The sequence below is a fragment of the Ictidomys tridecemlineatus genome, chromosome 13 (assembly GCF_052094955.1).
Source record: "Ictidomys tridecemlineatus isolate mIctTri1 chromosome 13, mIctTri1.hap1, whole genome shotgun sequence".
In the NCBI taxonomy this organism is placed as follows: domain Eukaryota; kingdom Metazoa; phylum Chordata; class Mammalia; order Rodentia; family Sciuridae; genus Ictidomys; species Ictidomys tridecemlineatus.
This window is the reverse complement of record NC_135489.1, coordinates 70,759,734-70,787,034: the sequence shown is the minus strand read 5'-3', so window position 1 is coordinate 70,787,034 and position 27,301 is coordinate 70,759,734. Positions and strand designations below refer to the sequence as shown.

Genomic DNA, 27,301 nt, shown 5'->3' with positions numbered 1-27,301 from the left:
TAAATACCAAGGCATATAATTGCTGAATCATGATAGCAATGCATGTTGAGATTTAGTAAAAACTACCAAATGTTTTAAAAAACATTGCTGTTTTTCACGCCCACCTGCAAGAATCACAATTACTTTGCCTGTCGTTTATACTTTATTTCAACAGTTTTTTTAGTTTTAGCTATTCTAACAGGTGCTGGTGGTATTTGCTCTCTCAACTATGAGAATACACACACACACACACAATTTGTGTCCTGCTCTTTTAACTTATCATTGTAACATACACATTCTTTCATCTTACCAAATGTTCTTTGCAATTTTAATGGCAGTACAGTTAGCCACCATTTCTTTCCAAACTAGAACAGGATTTATTATTATTATTTAGTGTCATAAAAAACAATGTGAAGAACATTTTTTATATGTGAAATGCTAAATTTTAATTGTTCCTTATAAAAATTTAGCAGATTATCATCACTGGCTTCAGAGATCAGAACATTTCAAAAGCCCTGGGTATATACTGCAAATTGCTTTCTCAAATAACTTATGCCATGCCAAAAATGCATGGCAGTGTCTTTTCTAACTACAGCTTCCCACTACTAAATGTTCTATTTTTTAAATGCCAACATAGTAATTGGAAAGTGACATTTTAATGTGTAGTATATTCATACTTAAGTAAATTATATTATTTTGCAAATATATTGGATTAATAATTTTTATATCTTTATTTGAAATACGTATTGATTTCTTATTTCCTTAATCTACTAGTGCTTTTATTTTCTTTAAATCAATAATTATAGCTTACTTACAGAATCATAATATTAACTCCCTTTTTAACATTTGCAATCAATATTTTTTTCCAGCTTTCTTAACTGTTTGACTTTAACTGGAACAAACTTCCACAGACAAAAGTTGACATGTCATAAACTAAAGAATATGGTGACCTCAGGGTCCTCTCAGGTGACCTCTAGGCCATTATCTATCTTATATCTCCTGTTCCTAAGTTTTTGAAGCAATTTAATAAGCATTTCCCTCTAGTCTGTAACCAAAATACTCTTCTAATTGCAATAGATATATAATGGATCTGCATGTTTTTCTCTCTAGATTTATATTTCATTCTCTATTTATAGCCTTTCAGTGTTGGCAGATGTGATGTTTCATCATTTGACTATATTGCAAAAAAGGTCATTTAAAAAAAGTCATACATATGTGTGTGCATATATATATACACACATATATATATTTAGAAACTTCTTTTTAAAATGTTCTATATTCAAGAGGTATTTTCAGCAAAAGAATAAATCTGAAAGCGTATATAGTCCAAAACCCAGGAAGCTTGAGTAGTAAGTACATTTTAATTTTTTTTCAATCTATACCAAAGATCAATGAACAGTTTGCTTGAATTATAGAACTGCTTCTGCTTCTTATTATGGTAGAGCCATTTATTTAGCCACATCAAGATGCCCCGATTGAATCACTATGTCCAAGAGGAAGGCCTATTCATATAGATAAGCTGATTTTTCATATTTTTACCAGCTCCTTCCCTCATCCTTTGTGCACATTATCTGCATTCATATTAAGATATGTGTATTTTTTAAATCAAAATCTAGTCACATTAATCACATTTTTCTCCCAGTTTAAAATCTTTTGCTGGTCGCCAAATTTCTTATCTTCATATATAGTTTCTCATAGTATCTTACTTTTTCCTTTTTGCCCACCTTTATCTGCCCTTCTGTGTTCCAGTCCTCCCCACTCCCAGAGAATCTTGAATAGGCTGTGCTGCTCACAGATGCATGCCTGCAAACCCCGCTCTCCCTTGCCAGTTGGGTTTGCTCCTAATCATCCTTCCAGAATCTTATAGACTTTTATAAAATGTTTCCAGTTGTCCCCACAGAGGCATGACAACTTCCTCTGCTACATCCCACTGTACTCTCTTCAAGCATCTATTAATATTACCTGAGGTGTTTTATCTATTAATGGTTATTTGTTTTATTTATACCAAGTGCAGTGTGCACCTTGAAGAGTGGGACTACATGTGGCCTGGAGCTTTACTCATAGGAGAAATTCAGTTTCCTAAAAATTTAACTGGTAACAGGCATTTAATCATAAAAATAAAATACAGTACAACAAATGCTGCCATAGAGATGAGGTCGACATGCAGAGAAGCTTGCTCTAACAGCTCTAATCATAACATTTCATGTTAGTCAGGGCCTGCAAAACTCCTAAGACCCAAGAAAATTAGGAATCATGAAAGACATTGGCAGGCATGGCCACAGCCCTCCCAGCACAAGCATGCCACCACTCTGTGCAAATCCTCTGGCAGTGCACTGTTGTGAGTCACTTTTCGTATTACATAACCTGACATTCAAAGGTCACTTGCTATCTTGTGCCACACAGACAAAAGGAAGGTGAAGCAGAAGAAAAATCATCAGAAAACAAAAGGCAAACAACAACAAAAACCCAGGAGGCACATAGAGGAGTCCAGATGAGAAGCCTAAGACTTATATTAAAGCCATAATTTTGCATATAAAGGAAAGTATTCAGGTAATTAAAAGTAGAAGACTTAAAAAACATATTGCGCTTATACGAAAAAAGAGACAGAAGGGTCTAAGTTGGCTTTGGTAACTGGCTAGAGTATTTGGTTCCAAGCTAAAAAATAGCAGCTTTAATTAAATTTGGATTTAAATATTGAATCTAGAAAATTCAAATTCCATGGATACTCTGGTGTTTTGTTTTTGTTGTTGTTTTCATTGCTAAACCTGGAAATTCTAATAGTGGTTTGTTTGATAATAGAGAACAGAAAAGAAAGCGCCCAAGAGTAGGTATAGAGAACTAAGAGATTCACTTTGGACATGTTGGGTCAAAGCCTCTTGTAGGATACTCAGGTGTTGTGACTAGTAGACAACTGCTCAGGAGCTCAGGAAATGTGTCCAGGCTGTTGTAGTGATGACTAGGGTTTGGACTGAGGAGGTCAACATGAACATGTGCATATAGAAAGCAGGGGAAATCATGGTTGAAATTTTGAAGACACCTATCATCCAAGGTTGAACATAGGAAAAAATATAATTGAAAGAGAATGAGAAGTAGTGGAGAGATGCACACAGACTGTGGAGTGCATGGAGTTATAGAATCAAGGAAAGATAATATTTCCATGGGGAAAGAACAACAAATAGCTTTAAAGTGTATTGAGAGATGAATTATAAGAAGAAATAATATCAGTCACTTGGATGCTAATGGTAACCTTGATATGAGCAATTTCTGTAGGAGTGGATTTAGAAGCCAATTAAACATGCTCTTTCCCCCTCCTCAATTCTCATAAGCACTTAAACCTGGTGAATGAACTCATTTGCCTGTAGTTGTCTTTAGGTAAATCACATAGTTATGTTTTCCATGACAGGATAGTTTTATTAATTAATATATTAAGCTCTGCAAATAAATGATAAATAATTGTTGGGACAGTAAACTGCAAATATTTCCTGAGTATCTATTATGATCTAGAAGGAATGCTAAGAACTGAAGATATAGCTAAATTATGTTAAAATAATTCCTAGACTAACTGCCTTAATTTCAGATTTAAAAGTCTAAATGTTAGTCTGAAAAGAGCAATTCAACTAGGGGTCATCAAGTGACCACTAGTAATGACCTCTAGTGGTCATCAAATATCAAGTATTTAGTGTACCTGTACAAAATTTGTTCTGTCCCTAGTAAGGAACAATTCTGACAGATCTTTCAGTACAAGTGAAAGAGATTCTTGAGTCTTATTTTTTAAGCAAAAAAAGTAACCATAGGAAAGCAATTTATTTTTACTGTCATCATCTTAATGTATTCCAACCAGGCACAGCTGTCCAGATTGACCCTATGTGAAGGAAGCCAGACCTAGGCATTCTTGGGAAAGTAGCAGCCTTGGGCTGTGCCTGCCCACCCACACATTTTCAGGGTACATCAGATGATATATGATATCCAGCCCTTCCAGATTTTCTTGTTAAAACAGTGTATATAATAAAATGAAAATAACGATGTTATACCTACTGTGTAACCACCTGTCAGTAAATTTATGAACAATTAGAAAATGAAAGTACTTTCCAGGGAGCAATTTGTAGAAGCAATAAAATTCTCATATTTTTTTCCAGAAATATAATAGGACAACAACTTTTTACCTCTCCCCCACACCCCCGAAAAACGGCTTCTACAATAATTAATCAACTCTGGGTTTTGTTGTTATTTTTAACATTTCAGTTCTTCCAAATGCACTGGATAGGCACAGCTATGGGCAATGAAAGAGTCATTTCAAGTTTTTTAGGAGAAATGAAGCTTAGCGCCCAGGATATTTCATGTTTCCTAGGTAGTCACACTTCTCAATAAAGTTGGGTTTATGCACACTGTCTCGGGGGTTTTACCACTCTGAGAGAGAGGCAACCTTTTCCTAGTGAAGCAAACATTAAGCCCAACACATCCAATCAGAACATATGTGCTCTTCTCCTTTAACTTTATTAGCAATGGACCCAAGGTCTGCAACAACCTACAATAACAAAAACTGATGATAATAATTGCTAAATTTCATGTAGTACTTTTCTGTGAAAGAAATGTTTGTTGAATATTATCTCCTTGGCATGATTGCCAGAGATTATTTCTAATTTAGAGTTGAGGAAATTGAGGCTCAGAGAAATTGAGATGCCTAAGGGTACACAACAAGCAAAAGAACTAGATATCAAACCCAGGTTTCCAACTCCAAATCCTTCACTTGGTCCACTGAAGGAAGATATTTTTCTCATGTCGATTAAAACTGATTAATGCTTTCAAACAGGATCCACAGAAGACAGAGACATAATAGCCTGCAAACCCAAACATGCTACCTTGGCCAGAGAGAGAGCTGTCTTCCTGGCACCCTAGTATTCCTTCGAGGACCATAAAATCCAAAAAGCACATTCATTGTCTCCTTGGGGCTTCCTCTCCATTTGGGGTCCTGTGTGGTTACTGAGTTGTCAGGAATGGCTAGCCAAGGCCAACAAAGAGGATGGCGCCTCCTGCCGCTGCGAAAACATCAATTTTCTAGCAAAGCTGTGTTTTTCCTCAGAGCAATTGGTTAGTTCCTCTCTCTCTGCTATTTCACCCCTTCCTTTTAATCTTTTTTTATTTTTATTTTTCATCTCAAGTCCTTCCCCTTTTTTTTTTTTTTTTGGTGCATTTCACTTTTTCAGTGGCCTTTTTATAGATTTCCACGCTTCTCTCTCCTCTTTTCATGTTTGGCTCTTTTGTAATAGGCCTTCTTTCTTTGCTTGTCTTTGTTGTTTGACTCCTCTTTTGAGGATGCCTTTCCCCTCTGATCATTGTTATTCTCCCTGAGATTTTTCTCTCGTGACTGGATGGACTTGAATTTTGATCTTTACTGCTGGACTGGAAGCTATGTTATCTTTCTATGATTTCTTTGTGAGTTTTTTCCCCCCTCATCGTTTTTCTTGGTGTAAAAAAGTCACATATTGTTTAGCAATCTATGGAATTCAGTTGGCAGCTTGTGTTTGGCCTAAACATTTGTTCTTTGTTTGATAATCAATTATTTTAATTGCAACTGTCAGGGCTTAGAGATGGGAGGAGACAATGACTGGTCTCTTTTCTAGTAATTGAAAACCAGTTCCGTTCTTGTAGTTTCTACAGATTCCATAGAGGGGAAACTGATTCCATGATTCCTAAACATAATAGCTCAATGGACAAATCCCAAAACTGTGATGCTTTCATTCACATGTTTCCATGACAACCTTAATATTTACTTCATAAAATCTTAGGGAGTAGTTAGGTTTTTGTTTGTGTGTAATTGAACACCAAAATTGCATCCTGAAAAAGAGGCAGATTTTAAATGTGCAATAAGATGAACTTCTACATGGGTATTCACTCACCTAACTACCACATGGATTAAGATATAAAAACATTCCATCATTCTAGAAGCTTCCATTTTGTCCTTTGCTATTTAATATTTTCCCAAGAGATTACCCCAATTCTGACCCTCTTGAATTTCATATAAACAGTATCATATAAATGTACTCTGTCTTCTTTCACTCAACTTAATACATTTTCTATTATTCCATGTTATTATGTTATTATGTGTTTGATAATAACAAACACGTAATAACATAATGGTGTTCTTTGTCACTGTTTTCCATTATGCATGTCCCTTAATCTATTTATTCCTATTCTTTTATGATGGACTTTAGCTGGTTTCCAGTTTGGGGCTATTTTAAATAAAGGTACCATAAACATTTGTGTTTATATTTTCTTATAAATATACATATAGTAATTTTTCTTGAGAAAATACATGGAAGTTAAATTTGGAGATATGAAACAGGTGAAGACTTTAGATTTAATAGAAATAATCCAAGAGTTTTCTAAGATAGTTGAGCCAATTCCCAGCAGCAATGTTTGAATATTTCAGTTGATACATTATCACCAAAACAGTATTGTCAGTCTTTTTAAATTTGAACCATCTGGTAGGTAAGAAAGAAGGTTAGAATTTTAAAGCTAACTATATTAAATATGCCAATATTCCAAACTATTGTGTATCACACTTATCTTAAGTGGGTCCTTAAACTCATCTGGTTTCCCTGACTCCTGAACCTGTGACTGTTTGTTTAGTGTCCTCTGCCACTGAAACTGGACAGTTCTGTGCTTGACCTTGTAACTCCATCATCTGAAGTGATCAGCGGAGCCCTCAGATGAAATCATCCTCTGCTATGTCCAAGCTCAGATGAAATGCAATACTTCAGGGCATGTAATCTGGCTTCAATAATGGTTGCGGCATGGGCCATGTACTGTCCCTGTTAAGTCTAAAGCAGTCACAATCTATGCAGAAAACTTACACCAAAGGAAGACATGGGATGCAATGAGGGAACAAGGTCAACAAATTTTCTCTCCATCCTTCCTGACAATGGATGGTTTCAAGGCACACTCTTTCTTTACAGCCTGTTTGTAGACTTCCTGCATGGCTGAGAAGAAATGCTTGCCAAGTTGCCTGCTGAGTCTCCTCGTGGTCCACTGTTGCTCTGCAGCATCAAGAAGGTATCATTGTGTGTTGCTTCTCATCCTCTTCTTCTTTCTCTCTGCCCTGGGATTTTTCTCCCAATTTAACATCAGCATCTAATTATTCCTTCAGGATCTATTTATTAGAATGAAGATACTTTGTTAAAACATTTCTTAAGATCTTAAACAGAAAAGGATGGGAGAGGAGGGGAGGAGTAGGGAGGATAGGAAGGGCAGCAGAATAGAATAGACAATATGATTGATGTATGTACTTTCCATGTATGTATTATATATCAAAATGCACTCTACTGTCATGTATGACTAAAAAAATAAAAATTAAAAAAAAGATCTTAAATAGATTTGGTCAATATTACCGATCTATCCATCAAGAGAGTATTGTCAGTCTTTTTAAATTTTAGACATGTGTTAGGTAAGAGAGGAGGTTAGCACTTCTAGAGAAGAACCAGTGTGTTAACTTCATTACCAGGACTGAGTGAGAAAAACAACTTACCTGAGAGTTTAAGTGACCATGTTCTAGTCTGACTTTTATACTTGTGAATTACAATGCATTACTCTGTGGCTCATACTCAGGTTCATTTTCTTGTTAAAGCTCTCAAGGACATAGTAGAAATGTCAGCAATACCTTATTAAGGGAAAAGTAATAACAAGTATGCTATCATATGGAATTTCTTATCTAGTGTTTACCATTCATATTGGTTTTTCTTGATCTTTCTTTTAAAGAAAAGCATGTTCTAAAATTAAGACACTATTTTCATCAATGATATTCTATTATTCCATTATCAGTAAGATATTTTATAGGTGACATATTAAATGGACTTGATGCCCAATGAATAAATAATAAAATGACAAACTAATTACGCTGCTTCACTCAGATGGGAGCCTAGTTCTCTTTGTTTTAGGCTATTTTTACTGTTGTTTTCATATTCTTTTCTTCCAAGCCATCTTCTGTATAGCTCTGATTGCAACCCTTTGCCGGTGCTGTTAGCATTCATCAGTTCTGTCATTATTTATTCATCAAGTGTCTAATAAACACTAGGTGATAGGTTTGGTCCTAGGAATAACACAAGGAACATAAACAGCTCAGCCTCTGAATTTATGAAAGTTGAGTCCAGTACAGAGAGACATTTGTCCAAAAATTAGGAAAACATAGGCAATAATAGAAAAAGTGCTTTGAAAAATAAAGAGGGAAGCCTATCAGAATCGGCTTTTGAAAAATATCAATAGTTAACTAGATGAATGGAGTTGGAAAAACATTGAAGGGAAACAACAACATGTAGACATTGAAGAAGGAGAGGACTTAAGAATCATGGTGCTCTGAAAAAGGACTATTTGGGCTGAGAGGAGTGCAAAATATGTAAGGGCTGTTTCCTTTGTACCAGCCAGATAGCCAGCTGTGAGTCACAGCTCTGATGAGTGAAGGCCATCATAAGGGAGATCATAGTCTTACTAGAAGCAATAAGTTCTAGACAAAGTTCTTTCTGTGTGTAGGGAGGGGGTGCACATGCAACATGGTTAAATCGTTAGACTTTTTAAGGATACCAACCTGTTTGCAGGGGTAATTCGAGGTTGCTAAGATGTGAAATCATTAATAGGGGATGGAGCAAGGAAAAGGTGGGGAGTTATTGTTTAATGGGTATAGAGGTTGAGATGATGGGAAAGTTCTAGGGATGAATAGTGGGGATGGTTGCCCAATACAGTGAATATACTTAATGACATGAAATTGTACACTTAGAAATGGTTAAATTAGCAAACTGTTTCACTAAAAACAACAACAAAAAAAAAACACTTTAAATAGGTTTTGAAGTAATTCACATGAGTGACAATTGTTTCCTATACCAGACTGTTGAGTAGTAAAGTTAGAAAGGTATGGGAAATTTTTAAAGATTTGTAAAATATTTTTAAAGAATAGTATTTAGTATGACAGCAATAGACAAATTATTCACCAGAATCTTAATCTTGCTGGCTACATGAAGGTAATCTTGGTGGCACATGAAGGTAATCCCAGTGGCTTAGAATGGTGTGACAGGAGGATCTCGAGTTCAAAGCCAACCTCAGCAACCTAGCAAGGGTCTAGCAACTTAGTGAGAACTTTTATCAAAAATAATAATAATAATTTATATATATATATATATATATATATATATATATATAACTGGGGATGTGGCTCAGTGGTTATTTGCCCCTGGGTTCAATCCTTATTCCCTTAGTCTTTTCTTCTCGTGCATATATATAGCTGGACTATGTTCCAGACTGTTGGGGAGTTAAATCAAAGGAATGTAGTGGCCTGCTCCTTCGGCTAGAAACCTGGCCCATAATAAAACAAAGAAGCAAATAAAATCTCTTCCCTCCAAAAAAATCACTACCTTTTTTCTTCAGGCTTTATCTACTTTCAGTTGGCCTGCTTGCTGTCTATGACCGAAGTTGATATTGTTACCATGTCATCATGTTTTGAAGATGGCAGAGCCTCCTTGAACATTCATTTCTGAATGACCCCATGGAGCCTGTCTGTCCCTTTTTTCTCTGCACCTATGGTCCCATCATATGAACAAGCAGTAGAGCTTAATTGCATTAAGCCGCTAAGATCTTGAGCTGTCAAACATTTGATTTACTTTACATGGTATCTGTTATGGAGTGAATTGTGTTGCCCAAAATTCATATATGGAAGCCCTAACCCCTAATGTGATGGTATTTAGCAATGGAGCCTTAGAGGAGGTAATGGAGGTCAAATGTGGTCATAGCATAAGTTCCCTAATTTTATAGGAATAGTGTTTTTCTATGAAGAGGAAGGAAACACACAGATCTCTATTTCTGCATGCACAGAGAAAAGGCCATGTGAAGACACAAAAAGCAGTCATTGATGACAAGGCCAGAGAACATGCTTTCACTAGAAACTGCCAGGATCTTCATCATGGACTACCAGCCTCCAGACAGTGAGAAAATTAATGCTGTTTAAGCCACCCATCCTGTGGTGTTCTGTTATGGCAGGCTGAGAAGACTGTGATTGGCTAAAGGGACTAAAAGGAATGTTGATGTCCAGGAAAATGCTCATGCTTCTGACTCGTGTTCCTAGATACATTGAGTTTCTAATCACTGGGAAAGGAACACTGGGTATAATCCAGATTTGAGCTCAGTTCTGGAGGTGTTGACTTGAGGTACTCCTTAGACACTCAAGAGAAATTATCAAATCAGCCTCTGGAAAGCAAATAGACATGGGCATTTCATAGTGTATTTGACTTGTTTTTCAGTTGAAGAAATTTTCTTAATTATTTTTTGAATATTTGATTTATCCCCTCTCAAGAATGAAAATCTCCTTGGACTTTTCTTCATACACCCCACAGTTTCTAACAGCATAAATAAATAGCTAATTTAATTGATTTCTTAAGAAGTGTCTGGGTAGCCAGTTAGAATAGAACTGCCCAGAATTTTTTTAGGATGTTTAGGGTAAAGCTGTGCTAATAGTCCAGTCATTCATCTGCAACAGCATTTCTGAACATAAAAGTGTTTTTCACTCTTAATGAAAAAGAAAACTCAATAATTGTGATTACCTTCTCCTTTGCCAATCTCCTTGCTTCCCATTAAAAATATAAAAATAAGGGCAAACATTATAGTGGGATTCAATTTAATTATATTAAGGAAACATTATTTCCAGCTATTATCCATATGGCACACTTCAGGGGCTTGGGTGGACACAACCAATCTGTCCTCCAAGTGCTTAACATACAGTGTGAGAAGGTTTAGAAAAAATCCTATGAAGGAAGATGATGGTTCTTTAGGTTACCCTTGGTATGTAGTAAAGAGCCTAATGCAGGGATGATGATCAATGAATTCTCAATGAATATATTTTCATATAGTACTTTTTTTGTTTTTTTGGTACCAGGGATTGAACCCAGGGGTGCTTAGCCACTGAGACACATCCCCAGTACTATTTTTTTGCTTTGAGACAGTGTCTCACTAGGTTACTTATAGTCTTGCTAAGTTGCTGAGGCTGGCCTCAAACTTGTGATCCTTCTTCCTCAGCCTCACAAGTCATGGGGATTACAGATGTGTGCCACCACACCTGGCCACATAATAGATATTAATAAACATTTGGTGAATAAACAAATGAGATAATGGATAAACTGTGAAATTAATCTTCATATCATGTATACTTTTATATTTATAAATGCAATGTTTATTATCTTTCCACTTGTTGAAAAATAATGTACAAGAAAATATCTACTCTTAAGAATAAAAATCTAGAACTTCAGACCAGGAATAAATTTCAGAAACCACTACACCTTCATCTTATACAGTATGAAATAGATATTGGAAAGTTATTCTTTGTTCTAAGTTAGCACAAGCAATGAATATTGGAGTCATTTTCTAGATATTTTGACTCACAACACATCTCCTAACTGTGTGATTATTTTCTACAAAGGGAGCTCTGGACTCTTGCATTTAGAGGATGCTGGCAAAATGATGCCACTTCAGGACACTGCATTGCTGGTAAGAGTACCTTTTCAACACAGAAGGAAACAGAAGCCTAGCTGCTGGTCTGAGACCCATTTTAGCAAAGAGATGTACTGAATTTACTAAAAGAGAGCTGAGGTACCTAGGAAACTGATTCACTGAGGAGAAAGCTCCAGTAGCTTGCCAGAGGGCATGCTATCAAAACTGAGAAGCAGCATCCCAACTTTTCACCTAACTATGTGCAAGGTGACACTTGGGGAGATGTGAGAGCCAGCAAGGCAGAAGCCCAGCTGGATGACTTTCTAACTTGGAGCTATCCCTCTGACACCTGGGCCCATCACTCATTAACATAAATCATGCTCAGTCATTCCACTCTGGAAAAGCAATCATTACAGCCCTTCTACCTAGTTCTGTTGTATGGAACTTGAAAGTTGTTCCTGAATCCAAACAGATTATTTTCACTACTAAGAGCAGAACTTTGCATAATCATCATGTTTACAGGCCAACTAAATGTAAATATATGCAAATGCTTTGGCAAAGTAGGCTGGCCCTCAGGCCTTCCAAAAAGGCCTTCCTTGTTGTAAAAGTTGAGCATTGCCCATTTAGAGGGAGAAGGATAAAGAAACTGGTAGGAGAAGAGACGGGGTCAGGTAACTGTAGAGAGTGATAAAGTAGGGAAGAACAGGTAAACAGAATCCTTGTGTAAATAAGCAAGACATGAATAAAAAGCAAAGCCCTCCCAACCTGGCTCACTTCTTTTTATCCGCAGTGGCTGGAGCCTGGGGACCATTTACTCACATGAGACAGAAAATCACTGCAAGGCAATAGTTTTTGAGAGCAATGGGAGCATGTTACACATTGCATAATATCCAGATATTGGTTCCCCTTCCTAAAGTTAGAGAAGTCTATAAAACCACTCTTGCTACAGCCACAATAAGGACTTGATATTTGATGTTTCTGCTAAACCTTAAAAGAATCTGTTCATTCTGGCAGAACTTTCCTGCCAGTGTACCCACAGACTTCTGTAGCAGAAAGTGAAAAGGATGAAAAATGGATGGATATCCTAAAACCTGAGCACTGAAAACCCCAGTGATTAGCACATCATCTCTAGCAAAATGCAATGAGCAGTGTGGGTGGGATTGTAAATGCTGGTGGCTGGCTTGCTGGATGGAAGAAAGAATTGGGAGTACTAGAATTAGCACAAGAGTATGTCTTTACCACTCATGAATCAAGAATTATGTTAAGTGAAATAAGCCAGACATGGAAAGACAAAAACTGTATGATCTCACTCATGTGTAGAATTGTAAAAAGTTGATCTCTCATACAAGTTGAGAGTAGAATAATGGTTGCCAGGGTCTTAGGAAGAGAAGAGTGAATGGAGAGACCAATGGTACAATGGTATGGGTAGAGAGGATAAATAAGTTCTGCTGTTTTACTGCGTTGGAGGGTGACAATAGTTATCAATAATGTATTATATATTTCAAAACAACTAGAAGGGGTTTTGAATACTTTTCCCTTAAAGCAAAGGTGGTGAGTATATGAGGTGATGAATTATTAATCACCTTGATTTAATCACTACATATATATTGAAGCATTACTGTACACCAAAAATATGTAGAATAATTATGTGTCAATTAAAAGAAAACAAAAAATAGAATTGGCTCACAGTTTAGTAAGAAAGGATTCTAAGGTAACACCAGCAACACTTTACAGTACCAGCTATATAATAGGTGATTCTACATTATTTTTGCAGGTATATATGTGTCTAAATCAATTTGCTTCCATTTTTAAATAATATTTTTATCCCATTTATAACTAAACATGTATTGAATACTTGCCAGGCTGATTTAATAAGCATTTTTGTGCATCTAATACATGTTAATCCTAGGAATACATTGGAGGTTAACCATTCTTTCGCAGGGAGAGGGGTACTGGGGATTGAACTCTGGAGCACTCAACCACTGAGCCACATCCCCAACCCTATTTTGTATTTTATTTAGAGACAGGTTCTCACTTAGTTGATAAGTGCCTCAATAAATTGCTGAGGTTGGCTTTGAACTCCTGATCCTCCTACTTCCTCCTCCTACCTCCTCCTCCTCCCTAGCCACTGGTATCACAGGTGTGTGCCACCATGCCCAGTGGGGTAAACATTTTGGTCTACATGGAGGTAATGACTTTGTCACCATCTTTGTGAAGTTTGTATGTTGGAGGGGAAGTCACACAAGTATCACTGAGGTTACAGTATGGTATGACAGAGTCATTCATTGCTAGGATTTTGGAACTTTGAAAGCCTGAGCTCAAAGAGCATGTTCAGATATTGATAAAAGCAGGATCCTGCACTAGGCAGCCAGAAGTGTGTCACTGAGATACCATGAAGGTCAGAGAGAGGGAATGATCTGGGATCCTCACTTTTCAGTCAATAAAACAAACACCTGAAATACACCTGAAATAATCAACTTATGAAGTGTTATTTTGGCCCACGGTTTTAGAGGTCCAGTTGTGAGCCAGTGACCTTGTTGTTCTTGGCCTGTGTCTAAACAACACACTGTAGAGGAAGCATGTAGCAGATCAAAAGCTACCCACCTCATGACCAGAAGGTAAGAGTAAAATGAGAAGAATGGGATTCCTCAATCCCCTTTGAGGACATACCCCAGTGACCCAAAACCTTACACTAGGTCCCACCTTTTAAAGTTTCCACTACCTCCCAAGAGCACCTGGCTGGACACTAAGCCATTTTCACATGGCCGTTTGGAAGATAACCAAGGTCCCAACTATAACATGGCCACATGACCTTAGGCCCCCCATGACCATCTGGGCACATTGGTGAAGACCAGGAACAGGATGACATCTGAATGGCACATTGACCCTCTGTTCTGAACCTTATAATGGGAAAACAAGCCGTTCATTGGTCCCTTCACTGAGCAGCCACCTTGTCAGCTCCACATCGGCCAATTCACAGTCTGCAGGCATCACCCAGATAGTAAAGGGTGGAGGTGCATGGTGGGCCTTTGTCTCAGAGACAACTAAGACTGCCTGACTCAGCTAACTGTGCCCTGTATGATGGTGAAGCACCTTTGGATTTGACATATTATAAACTCCCAAATGTGTATTTATTGGGGACATATTAGCCAAAACAGGAGTCAAAGCCAATGCAGCTGAAATGCACAGAACAAGATTTCTGTTGCTGACCAGAGCCCACTCACATCCCATCAGAGGACCTTCTCACCTCAGACTCTTCTCCCTTCTTACAGCTTCCATGGCTACCTCTTCTGGCAGCATCTCTCTGCAGGGCTTTTGGGTGTGAGGTACTTCTACCTCCTGCCTGGCACTTTTTCAAAGTGAGTTTCCTTTGAAAGTTGCCTGGGCTCCTGCTGATTGCCCCCTGGACTTTCTCAGAGCTATCCTTGGGCGTCTTTTTAATGTTCTGACCTTAATTGCATTTTCCTGTATGTGCTGTGGCAGTCAGCATGCAGTTTAATAAAACATTTTCAAGCTGTTGGGGCCATTCTTCCCTCCCTACCTACATCTTATGCAGTAGAAGATTTTAAGCCTTATTTTTAAGGTGATTGATTTGGTGTGTTTTCCACTTTCTTTCCTGCTTTGGGGACATTTTGCCTCTATGTGTGATAATTTTTTTTAAAAAGGGACTTTGATTTTCTTGTCCCCTCACTTTCTACTCTGCTGTTGCAGAACCAAGGACTGGGAAGCTTTATTCCTCAAGTAGCTATTTTGCCTTCTCTGATTCTGTTAATAGTTGTTGGTGCTTTGGATTAGCCATGGTCAGGGCTCAGGGCTTGTCATTCAACACTCACATGGATGGGGTGTTTAAAGTGGGCACTTGGGGATGTGTGTGCTGTGGCCAGAGCTTTTTTCTTTTTTTCCTTTTAAAACCGAGAAAGAGGTTTGAATCTTATTTTATTTTTGATGTAATGTCAGATAAGGGGAATTAATTCCAAATAAAGAGATTCCATTTAGGATGTAGTAGTGGACCCTAAAACATGTGCTAATGCAAAGGTCTCTACTTTTTTTTTTCATAACATAAGGTCATACTGATGCTAAGATGGAAGGATGGTTCCTAAGGAAAATAAAACCTCTGTAGAAAGCTTTGATAAAAGACTCAGTGTTTATTTCTTTTTTGGCTCAAAGTTGTCTTCTTTGTCTCTTGATGGGGGAATAGTTTCTCTTCCTCCATTCAGGGAGGTGACCAGGGAACAGCAGGCCATGTGCTAACTGCCCCTGTCTTTTCTTTCCCCTTCTGTTAACATTCTCTTCCTTTCTTGGCCCTATTCATTTTCAGTCTCATCCTCCATTTGTAGCTCTGCGGCTTTCTGCAGGCATCTTGAAGATCTTCTTCCATCTCATTACTCTCCTCCTTCCTTGCTATATCTTCCAATCCCAACCCTCCCTGCTCTGCATCCTTGGGCTCTTTACACTCTTATCAACAGTAGAATCCAGCGTCAAACTCCCCCCCCCCCCCGCACATCTCTATTGAACAAGCTCAGTGTTAACTTTTTGGAGAGCTATGTGCCAAGGACTGTGGATGTTTTGCTAATAATAGATTGAGTACAAAATCTCTATCCTGGGTAAAAAAAAAAAAAAAAAAAAAAAAAAATGAACATTAACTTTGTCACTGAAGACCAGACATTTTGTCCTCAAACAATTTGTGCTTTGGAGATGATACACATTCCACACTGAGATCAGATCCCAGGCCACAGAGGGGTTTTCAGACAAAACTTAGTTCCATTTAAATTTACCCTTTGACATTTCTGGAACACAGAGGATCTCTTCTACCAGCCTATGAATTTATTTACAATCTGTTCTCCCCCCTTAAAAAATTCTAATAACTAAAAAGAGCCAGTAACAATTACACAGTTCATGATTATCTCTATAAAGCTTATTCTTTCCAAGTACTAACCACAATTTAGGTGGAATCTTGAGGGCTGTATATCTGTAGCTTTATTAATCACCATTCATACATCAAGCAAAAGGAATTCCCCTCTGCTTTCAACTAACAAAAATCCCATTATAAAACTCCAACTCTCAGAGGATGCATGGCTCACTTGCCTGGTGACTGTAGATCACCAACAAGTAGCTGTTCTGTTGTCTTTGAAGGGGAAGAATCTATCTGAACAGAAATTAAAAAGGAATTAAGACTTTAAAAAGGAAAAGAAAAGTGAGAAAAAAGAAGAAGAATTGGGAGAGGATAAAACCTGTATTTCAACACTATCTTCTTCTAAAGCTGTTTATGATAAAAAGAAGATTAGGTAGCTGGAATCCCAGCAATATTACATTGAATCCTAGACACCTTCTTTCTGATACATTCTGGCCTGAGAACATCAACCCCATCATGACAAAATAGCCTTTGGGAAACGGAATCCTCCTGGCAGTATGCCATCCAGCTCTTATAAACTGTTAACCGTGGTAATGAATCAATCCAAGAGACATATTAATAATGACATGAAGAGACACATTTATTGTTGATTGTTGAGATGGTGGCAGATTTATTGCCAGTTTTCCAGGAGGGAGGGCTTGGCCCAGCAATGGTGCAATTAAAAACAAATTGAATACAGGAACAAAGAATCAATAATCTAACAGGGCAACTTTTAGTTTGCAAAATACAAATATAAATTAATTGACCTGAACACAGTTGCTAACTGGTCATTAATGTCTGCTCGCTGGCCAATCGGAGCACATAATCCATCCCATTAAGTTGATTGCAACAGCCTGGGTTCCTGCACTTCCAACTCACCTGCCCAGGCTACATTGGGAGCACCTAGTTTGAGTTGATTTCCAACACCACTGAAGGAACTCTTCCCCAGAAGGTCTAAATTATAGTCTCGTTTTACAGGTTTCACTAAGAACTTCTGTATTCAACAGATATATTTTTGATGCCTAGAGTGTACAGCAATCTATCCTAAGCACAGGGAAGCAAAGGAAATAAATCCAAGCTGTATGTTACTTTTTGTGGTATGGTCTCCATTTATCTCCACTATTTCTCCCAGTAAAGTCTGTCTTTGAGATGCTTTTTATCTCCTAAGAATGGTTGACATTTTTTTTCTTGATTTTTGTAGAAAATATTAATAAAAATATATTTATGGCATATTGGTATTATTGTTCTAGATTTGCAAAATGTAATGTAAACGTCTTAAAGAGCTATTTTTGTGGCCATGCTAATTCAGATTGCTGTCCCTGAGTTGTGCCTTATGAAAAATTATGGAGCCATCTCTGGTTTTTGCCTTCAAGAAAGTTGTAATCTAGAGGGAAAAGAAAGTTAGACCGAGCAATAACTGAAATTTTCAAAAAAGAAAAAGAAGTAGCAGCAGCAGCAATAGTGGTGGTGGCTGTGGCAAGGAAGCTGCTGCTGCTAAAGGTATTAGAAAGCAGTAAGGAGGTAAAACAGCAAGTGGAATTTCAAAGAAACTTAGCAGCTTGAGTGGTTTAGCAGCTCAGTAACTGTGTTGTGCAATGCAATAGCCACTAGCCACATGTGACTATTTCAAATTAATTAAACTTAAACAAAACTGATAATTCAGTCCCTCATTTGTACTAGCTATAATTCAATCTCAGAAAAGCCACAAATTTAGAGTATATTCATCGTGACAGAAAACTCTATTGAGCAGTGCTGCCTTAGGTAGAATTGGAAATCCAGAGAAAAGAAGAATATTCAAGACAGATGAATTGTGTAAGAAATAGAAAATAATCCAGGATATTGGATATGAGGGGCTGTATTCTTATAAATGCAACTATATGTTGTATGGCATGCAAAAATGGAGAAACACAAACCAAGATTGAAAGAGCAGGATTGGCCCTGGGTTTTTCAGTGCCTGGAAAGATGATCTAAGAGGTTTTGACAATTTTATTATCAAAAGAGAGTCACTAACAATTAATTGCATATTCTAGAATAGCTAGTCAAAAGGATTTTGAATGTTCCTAACACAAAGAAATGATAAATGTCAGAGGTGATGGATATGCCAATTACATTGATCTGATCATTACACATTGTTTACATATACTGAAATGTCACACTGCACCCCATAAATATGTACAATTACTGTGTCAATTAAAAAATAAGAAATATGTTTTAAAAATCATGAGGAGAGGAGACACGATCAGATGTATGCCTCAGTAATACTTTAGCAACGTTGTTAAAATGAATTATAGGAGAGAGAGACTGAGGATTGGGTGTCAATTAGGTTGTGACAGTGAAAAGACAGTAGAGAATGAGATCCTGCACTTGATGATAGTGGTCGTGCGAACAGAAAGGAAGAGAATGATTTTATTGGACATGGCATCTGCTTTAACCGAGAAGCAAAAGAAAAAGAAGAATCAGAGCTTAAGCCTGGGTTTTACATGAGGATGGTGTTTCCATGAATTGGAACGTGATTTAAAACAGGAGGAAACAGGTTGGAGTAAAGAAGACAAATTCAGTGTGGAACATGTTAAGATAACACTGTGATATACAGATTGAGGAGCTCAGGACAGAATTAGAAATAAGATAATAGAATTTGGGAAGAAATTAAGGACTGGGAATGTAGATCCAGAGCTGATATTAACTATAAGAAAAAATGTATAATTACTCAGATAAATAAAATGGAAGGAGAGTAAAAAATTTAAGGTGGACAGATATTTTTTTTTTTTGTATCAGAGATTGAACCCAGGTTGCTTAACCCCTAAGCAACATCCCTAAGTCCTCAGGGCCTCTCTAAGGTGTTGAGATTGGTCTTGCACTTGTAATCCTTCTGCTTCAGCCTCCTGAGTCACAGGGATTAGAAGTATGTGCACCACAATGCAAAGAAACTAGACAGACGTTTATTATGCAGAGATAACCTGACAAGGAGTGCTTACCTATGTGTCACTCTGAATCTGTTCATTTAAAGGTATGGAATGGAAGCAAAAGGGCTGAGGGCAGGCTTTCATTGTAGACTGAGTTGGGATCAAGCCCTCTACTTATAACCTGGTGGCCTAGAACAATTTCCTTAGTCTTTCTGAGCCTCAGTTCCCTAATTCAAAAAATAAAGAAAATGACCAAGTGCAGTGGTGCATGCCCATAATCCACACTGAATTAAAAGCTGAGGCAGGAGCATCACAATTTTGAGACCAGTCTCAGCAACTTAGCAAAATGCTGTCTTAAGAAAAAAGAAAGGAAAAGAAAAGATTAAAAAAAAACTCAGCATCACACTACAATGATACATATATACCCATGTTGATTACAGCACAATTCATAATAGCCAAATCATGAAATCAGTCTAGGTGTTCACCAATAGATGAATGGATAAAGAAAATGTGGTATATACACAATGGAGTTTTATTTGACCATAAGGAAAAGGAAATTATGTTATTTTCAGGAAAACATATGGTATATAAGATCATTATGTTAAATGAAATAAGTCAAAATCACAATGTCAAGGTTGCTATATTTTCTCTTATTTGTATAAGCTAGAGAGGAAAAAGAAAAAGAAAGTTGTGTGTATGGGATCTCATGAAAATCAAAGGAAGATCAGTAAAATGAATAACAGAGATTAGTGGGTGAGAGGAGGGGTGAGTGTGTAATTGCTGGGGAGTGATATTGACCAAATTATATTGTGATATTGTGTGCATGTACAAATATGTAACAAGCACTAATTTTAAAAAGTGTTGGGGGGGACTGTGGTAAAGTGCTGCAGGATTCCATCCTTGGCACAGAGAGAGAGAGGAGGAGGAGGAAGAAGAAGAAGAAAAGAAGGAGGAGGAGAGAAAGAAGAAGAAGAAGAGGAGGAGGAGGAGGAGGAAGAAAAAGAAGAAAAGAAGGAGGAGGAGAGAAAGAAGAAGAAGAAGAGGAGGAGGAGAGGAAGAAGAAGAAGAAAAGAAGGAGGAGGAGAGAAAGAAGAAGAAGAGGAGGAGGAGGAAGAAGAAGAATAAGGAGGAGGAGGAGGAGGGGAAGGGGAAGAAGGGAGGGAAGGGGAGGGAAAGAGATGAGTGGAGAAAATTAGGGAAAAGAATCCCAACTTCTGGTGATTAACTTGAAAATATGATTGGGTCCTGGGAGTTAGCTCCTAGCTGAAGAAAGCCCTGAGATTGATCCCCAGTACAGTAAAGCAAATAAACCCTGAAAATGGAATTGGGTAATATCTCTAAAATGATTACCATAATTTGTGACTATTAAAAAATAAATCCTTGAATACTTTTCCTATGATAATCTTACTTCACTTCCATTGCTCTTCAATTTCTCTACCTAGAGAGGAGAATTATTAGTGAAAGAATAGCCAAAGGGGTTTCAATATGCTTGTGAAGAACCAAAATAGGAACAAGAATTATGGACAGTTATTGTTGCTAAGACACTATGTTTAAGCATAAATGTCAAATTTCCCAAATATGTGTATACTTGCTATATGTAGGTAAACATTACTACTCTGGATTCCATTAGTCTTGATATTAAACTATGACCAACCAAACTTGTGAATGGTGAAGTATACTATGTGACTGTTATTATAGTCATATGTTACTATTGATGGTACAATGATACATATGTTATGATATGAGAGTCATGCTGAACTTTCATCTAAACATTAGAAGACTTTGTAGACATTTACTAATTTACCCTTCTTCTAAGGTAAAATTGCTCCTTTGCTCTCAGCAACAGGAACATGTGAAATCAGATTGCTGTATTTACCAGACCTACCGGTAGACTGGCTTCTTAGGAAATAAGCTCAGATCACCATGTAAATTGAGCAGAACTGCAACAGGCATTTTAATTTTTCCTTCATCTCCAGATCAGTGATGATTTTGAGAACAAGCTTTATTATTAGTATTCTGTTTATTTAATTGTATTGCAAAGAAGGCAGATGACAAGCCCAGGCCTTGACACTTCTCTTTTTGGCTTGTATATGTATCACTAAATCACTGGCAGCACCTTCTTGGATCAGGTTGAAGAGAATTTCTGCTTTTGCTCAAATCAAGCCCACACACTTTCCAAGCCAGGACTCTCAAACAGAAGGGCTCTCCTCTTGGCATTTAGAACCAGTCATTGTCAGCCATGGAAAGGAATTTATCCCACACTAAATTTTGTTTTGGTGTTGTTCACCTTGGAAAATATCATCTCTTATTAGTCTTACAATCAATAGAATATAAATGTTATAAAATGAGCATGTCCCCCCATTTCTTTTATAGCTGGAGGCTGAACCTACATGTTTAGTGGAAGGTGGGATGAAATTCAAGAAGCTACAGAAGAAATAGCCAGGAGGCCTGTGAAAACCTGAATATGTGTGTGTCTGTGTGTGTGCGCGCACAAACGCATGCACACGCACATGCATGTAGGTGTGGGCTTAGCGCCTAAGCAGAGCAGAACAGTCTCACATTTCTCCTTACAATAATGAGAGAAGATGACTGATAAAAGGATAAATCATCTTTTTTTAGAAATGTGTTTTGAACTATGTTGTCACCAACTATACAACATATCACGAAAGGTATTGCTACCCAGGAGATTTGGTGGCAGCAAACATCAATTCTGTGCTGGCTACAGGAGGTGTCAAATTTAGGTAACAGCTGAGTAATATGATGTGAGAACAGGTATAGATGGTTGTCCAGAGTACTAGACTGAGGGTCTCATTCTACCTGAGGGTAGGAGAACAGGACAGGCATGGAGGGAGCCTGCAGGGGGATGCTCTTCTTGTGAAAAAAGATTCTCAAGATATCTTTTCTTATAGGATGCAGAGGGTATTCTGAAGACAACAGGGCATTTTTGAGTCCTTATATGTTGTAGTTGCTTCCTTAGTTACACTAACCCTTTAATAAAGGGTGGAGGGATGGATGGATGGATGGATGGATGGATGGATGGATGGATGGATGAATAAGTAGACAAACACATACACACACACACACACACACACACACACACACACACACAATACACCCCCCACCCTCCACCCTCCCACACACACAAGTAAAAACATTTGATGTAAGTTGTGGAGCTTATAAATGTAAGAGAGGAACTGGGAAGGACAGATGTCTTATTTTTCCAACTTCACTAACCAAAAAAGCCAAGAATGCTCAGTCACCTCTAACTAGCAGTATCAGCAAATCCTAGGAACCCTAGAGAAAACACAAATAGGAAAGAGATTAAGATCAACTTTCTCATTGCTCTGCCAGAGGGTAAAGGTAGAAGATATAAACGGTAGAAGATCCTGGTCACATAAAATTTCTAATACAATTTATGTTTAAAATAAATAAAATGGTATACCTAGAAAGAACTTCCATACCATAAATTCAGCCCTTACATTTGAAAATCATGGAAATGAAACCTAGATAAGTTCTTTAATTATTTTGCTTGCATAATGTTTTATTTGTACATACATATATATTGAATTTGCAGCTTAGAGACCCTTGTCAAAATATTTTTTTTCCAAATGGAAATACACACACATACACACAGGATTAAAGAATGCACATATGCACATAAATAAAACCAATTATATTAAATTCTATTCTTCATCCCAGGAAAAGAAGCCTAGCAAAGCAATGTCCTGAAGACACAGGCTTGAGATGCTCAAAGTTGAGCTCAGGCTGTGGAGTGAGTGTCCTCACGCCCAGACATGTTCTCTTCCACTCTTCTAACCTGCCTCTGTGAAGAACAAGTGTGATTATAATATAAAATAGAGGCTGAATAAATTAAATTTATTTCAGGTTGACTGCTTGCTTTTCTTTAAGCTCATAATTACACATGTTAATTTAAATGACTCTCTAATATTTGGGAGAAGTGGAAATAACTGAATAACTGGCAAAGAAAGGGAGGGAGGGAGGGAGGGAGGCAGAGAGAGAGAGAGAGAGAGAGAGAGAGAGAGAGAGAGAGAGAGAGAGAGAGAGAGAAGACTTGTTACAAAAGAAAAGTTGAAAAATAGTTAATTCCCTAAAGAAAAGCCCTGTGTTTCTGTCTCCCTCACCCTACTATAAACACTGCAGGCTCCCACTGCCCCCACTCCAGAACTGTCTCCTTGATATCCCCTCTTCTCTGTAGCAATCTAGAACTTTTTTGTTTTGTTTTTTCCTACATAGGGGAACATTTGCCTGTCAATCTACTTAGCTCTGAATTAGTAGTATGGTACAGGCAAAACATAATGCTTGGATATAGAGTAAAAACAACTGGCATTGAAAAGATGGTTGGCTACTTTCTAGCCAGTCTGATTCTTCCAAATCATTTTCAACTCTCTGCATCTCAATTTTTTGTCTTATGACCTGGTGACTTCCTGCTCTGTCTTCCAGGGCTTTTGTGAAAAATAATCCAAAGGGATAATGCATGTAAAGTGCCTTATTGACTGTTGTAGTTTGATAGCTTTTTTCCTAGTAACAAAAACTTAACTGGATAAGTGGAGTGAAGTGAATTTAAAGTACTTAGTAGTTTCATTACCTCTAGCTAAGTTTTCAATCTTTCTAAGCCTCAGTTTCTGTTTTTGAAAGATGTGAAGATGATGTATATTTTGTAGGCTAGATGTAAGGATGCAAGATGTAAGGTTAGATGTAAGCCTTATCTAAGATAAGGCTTATTATACTTAATGTGACTATGCAGAACTTGGCTGGAACTCAGGGAAATCTAGGTTTGGGCTGGTTGGGAAATCAGACTTCTTAACGTATTAAACTAAACTTGGCGTAACACCCAGTTTCCCCATGAACCGACTCTAAAGACCCAAAGTCTTCCATATATATGGAAAGTGCATAAGCTTGCTGTGGAGTCTTATATGTGAGAATTCATAATAATGCATCATTTTTAACCCTCTGAATAAAATTGGACTTCATAAAAGGTGTCCATTCCATGAAAAAAAAGAGCTCACAGTAAATAGATTTCTAACCTAGCCAAGAGAGAAGATTGAGAATATCAACATTAGAGGAACAAAGATAGACTTGGCCTTCCTGTTGCATCCAGCCCTCCCTAACAAACACTAGCAACAGCAACACACCACGGGCAGGCATAGATCTCTGTGTAGTTTCAGAAGGCTGAAGAAGTAATGATGATTAGAATGACAATTAGATTCTAGATCCTCAAAGGAGCCAGGGTTTTCAGTACTTACACAGGATAAAGTGGAAACATTTAAAATGTGTATCCCTGGAGGCTTGAGCTACTAGAAAATTAATTATCTTCTTCTTCCTTGCTCTCAGCCTTGCTATACCATTTATGGTAGGTTTGGAGTCCCACCCTCATGGTTAATTCCCTTTGTTGAACTTTGTAGCTTTGTCCTTAATTTCTGTTGGCACAATGCAATGTCAATAGCCAAAAAAAGAGAAAGAAAAGAATTCACAGAAAACCTGGGAAATTTCTATCAATCTGGAGCAGAAGGAGGAGGGCATTGGTGTGTGCTGGAGAGACACTAACCTTGGAGTCATATGGCTGTGGTTCAAGACCTTTCTCTGCTACTTCTCACTAGGGGCCCTAGAGGGTCTCCTAACCTCTGTGAGCTGTGGTTATCTAATTTTCAAATGGAGAGAACATTCAATACACTCCAACCTCCCAGGGCTTGTTGTGAGGATCAAATGAGACAGAGATTGTGACTGTCTTTATAAGTGCTAAATAAATGCATGGGTTTCATGTTATCCCTGCTATAAAAGACCTCCTTATGCATCACATTCAAGACCTCCTTCCCTCCAAGGAACTTTCCCCATTGCTGTCTACACCAAGTCATGGGGACAATATCAGACTCACCCCCACCCCTGCCTTCTTGCAGAGGTGTCATGATCACCATGCCAGTGTGCTATCACAGTGGCAGAATCAATCCATTCTTCTGCTGACCTTACAAACAAACATTTGCTGAGTGCCTATACTGCCTCACACAGCATGCTAAATCTTGGGGATAGATATGATAAATTATGATTCTTGCTGTTCTCTAGAAATAGCTGATCTCAGAAACTTTACCTACTTTTAAACTAGTAAATTCATGTTGAGTCTTAAATACCCCCTAAGTTAAACCTGTGTCCTTATTCCACAGTACCAATGTGATGTCTGTGTTTTCTTTATCCCTAAACCCAGTGAGCCAAAGACTGTTCTTTTCTGAGTGCACAGTATCCAACCTCCCCAGTTGCTACCAAGACCACCAACATTACCCCAAACTCAAAAATATGGGTGATATCATTTAATCCTTCTTCTTTAAAGGCATTGAGATTAATGTTCTCCATTTCCTTGGGAGAATATCTCTTCATCACTTCTCTATTTCTACAGGTGGACTCACAGTCCACTCTCATCACAGCATTTAGATGGTGGGAGTAACCTGTTCCTTGTTCCTCCAGCTCATTCCAGACAAATGCCAGGTGGATTTTCCTATCCTGAATGGCCTGATCACAGTGGCACTCCCCTTATTCTGGGTTTACTTAACACCTGTGTATGCCTTCTAATCTCATTACCACACATGCTCACATGGTGACTTGAAATGATCCTTTCAGTAGCAAAATTACCTCAGGTGTTAGTGATCAGATTTTAATGAAGACAGCTTCTTGCAAGGAGATGGACTTAGAAATCAATTCATCAGATATGTGGCAAAGGCTGCTTTATACAGTAAAGGACAGGCACTGAGGTTAGCCACAGAGTATCTCTCAGTTCCTCACATGGAAGGAAAAAGAAAATAAAGCTGGGAGTCCTGTGGGAATTATCTCCTCGTGCTAATGGCACCTAGTTGGCAGAAGTTATGAGATATTAACATTCTCAAATGGACAGAAGATAAATAAACATTTTTTTTAAACAGACAAGTTGCAGCTCAGAAATTTTTCAGTTTTTCTCATTGCAAATCAATATCCATCAGCAGTTTGAAATTAAAGGCAAGATTAGGCCTCAGTTTTATACACACCTTATTGTATTCCAAAAGCTTTCTACTCAGTCAGATAAATCTTCTTTAAGAGGATTAGGAAACTTTCATTATCTTTATCTAACCTGAACTAACACTAAGTCTAAAAAATTAATCTATAGACTGGACAAAAGCTGATAACTCCTGGGAGGAAAGAGAATGCTTGGGCTTCTGTCTCATGGAGCAGTGGGGTCTCTGCATCCATTTCTGTAATTCAACTGGTTTCTAATGTGAGAACACATTGTCACAGTGCTACCAAGACAGAAGGGAGCACAGCTCCCAATTTCCTTCGGTGTTTCCTCTTTGAAAAGAGAAAGACCTATCTGTCTAGTGTTCCAAGAGCAGAGCTTCCCCTTCCACCTCTACTCACCCGATGTTTGCTTTTGTGATTCATAGGCTGCCTCATATGGCCAGAGTCAAGGAGGGCTGAATCTGAAATGTGAAGACTGTGAAGAGCTGACCTTTGGGCTAGAAGAAACTGCTGCCCTGAATCTCCTCCATCCTCACACTCTTTCTGACCAGAGGCTGGGAGGCCTCCAGAGAGATACCATAGGCTTCCTCATTCCTGTCCAAAGAATTGCTCAAAGTGCATTATAAAGAACATCATCCCCCAAAGCCCAACATCACAAACTCTTCATGGCCTGTATTGACTTTGATGTGCTTACACAGTCTGTCTCATTCCTTGGAAAGCAATAGCTTTGTTCTATTTGAGTCTGTTTCTCCACAGTGCCTGACAGTTATTTTTTATTTCAGTGCCACATTTCCTGAATGTGAAGATGACTTTGTTGTCCAGGACACAGAAGTGCCACTGACATGTCATTTCCAGTGCTGAGAATCTCAGCTCCTCTGGAACCAAGCCCAGGTGTTAGGTGGAGTAGCTAGAACTCCCCCATTTCCTACATTCTCAGAAACTTTCTGCAGACATTCCAGTTCATCTCTTACAACTATCCCACCAAGTGCCTCCCCCATCCTTTGAGATGTATCAGATGTGACTGTTGTCTTTATCTCCAGATAGTAGGCAGTCTTGTAGCTCCCCAAAA

General features: G+C 38.0%; 1 long non-coding RNA gene across 1 annotated transcript; it reads left to right on the top strand.

Annotated features, from left to right (window-relative positions):
• Positions 1-2,387: 2,387 nt before the first annotated feature.
• LOC144369901 (uncharacterized) lies at positions 2,388-27,301 on the top strand. Its single transcript, XR_013429742.1, has 3 exons — positions 2,388-2,529; positions 6,936-7,032; positions 26,658-27,301. It is a non-coding gene; the product is annotated as an uncharacterized LOC144369901 (long non-coding RNA).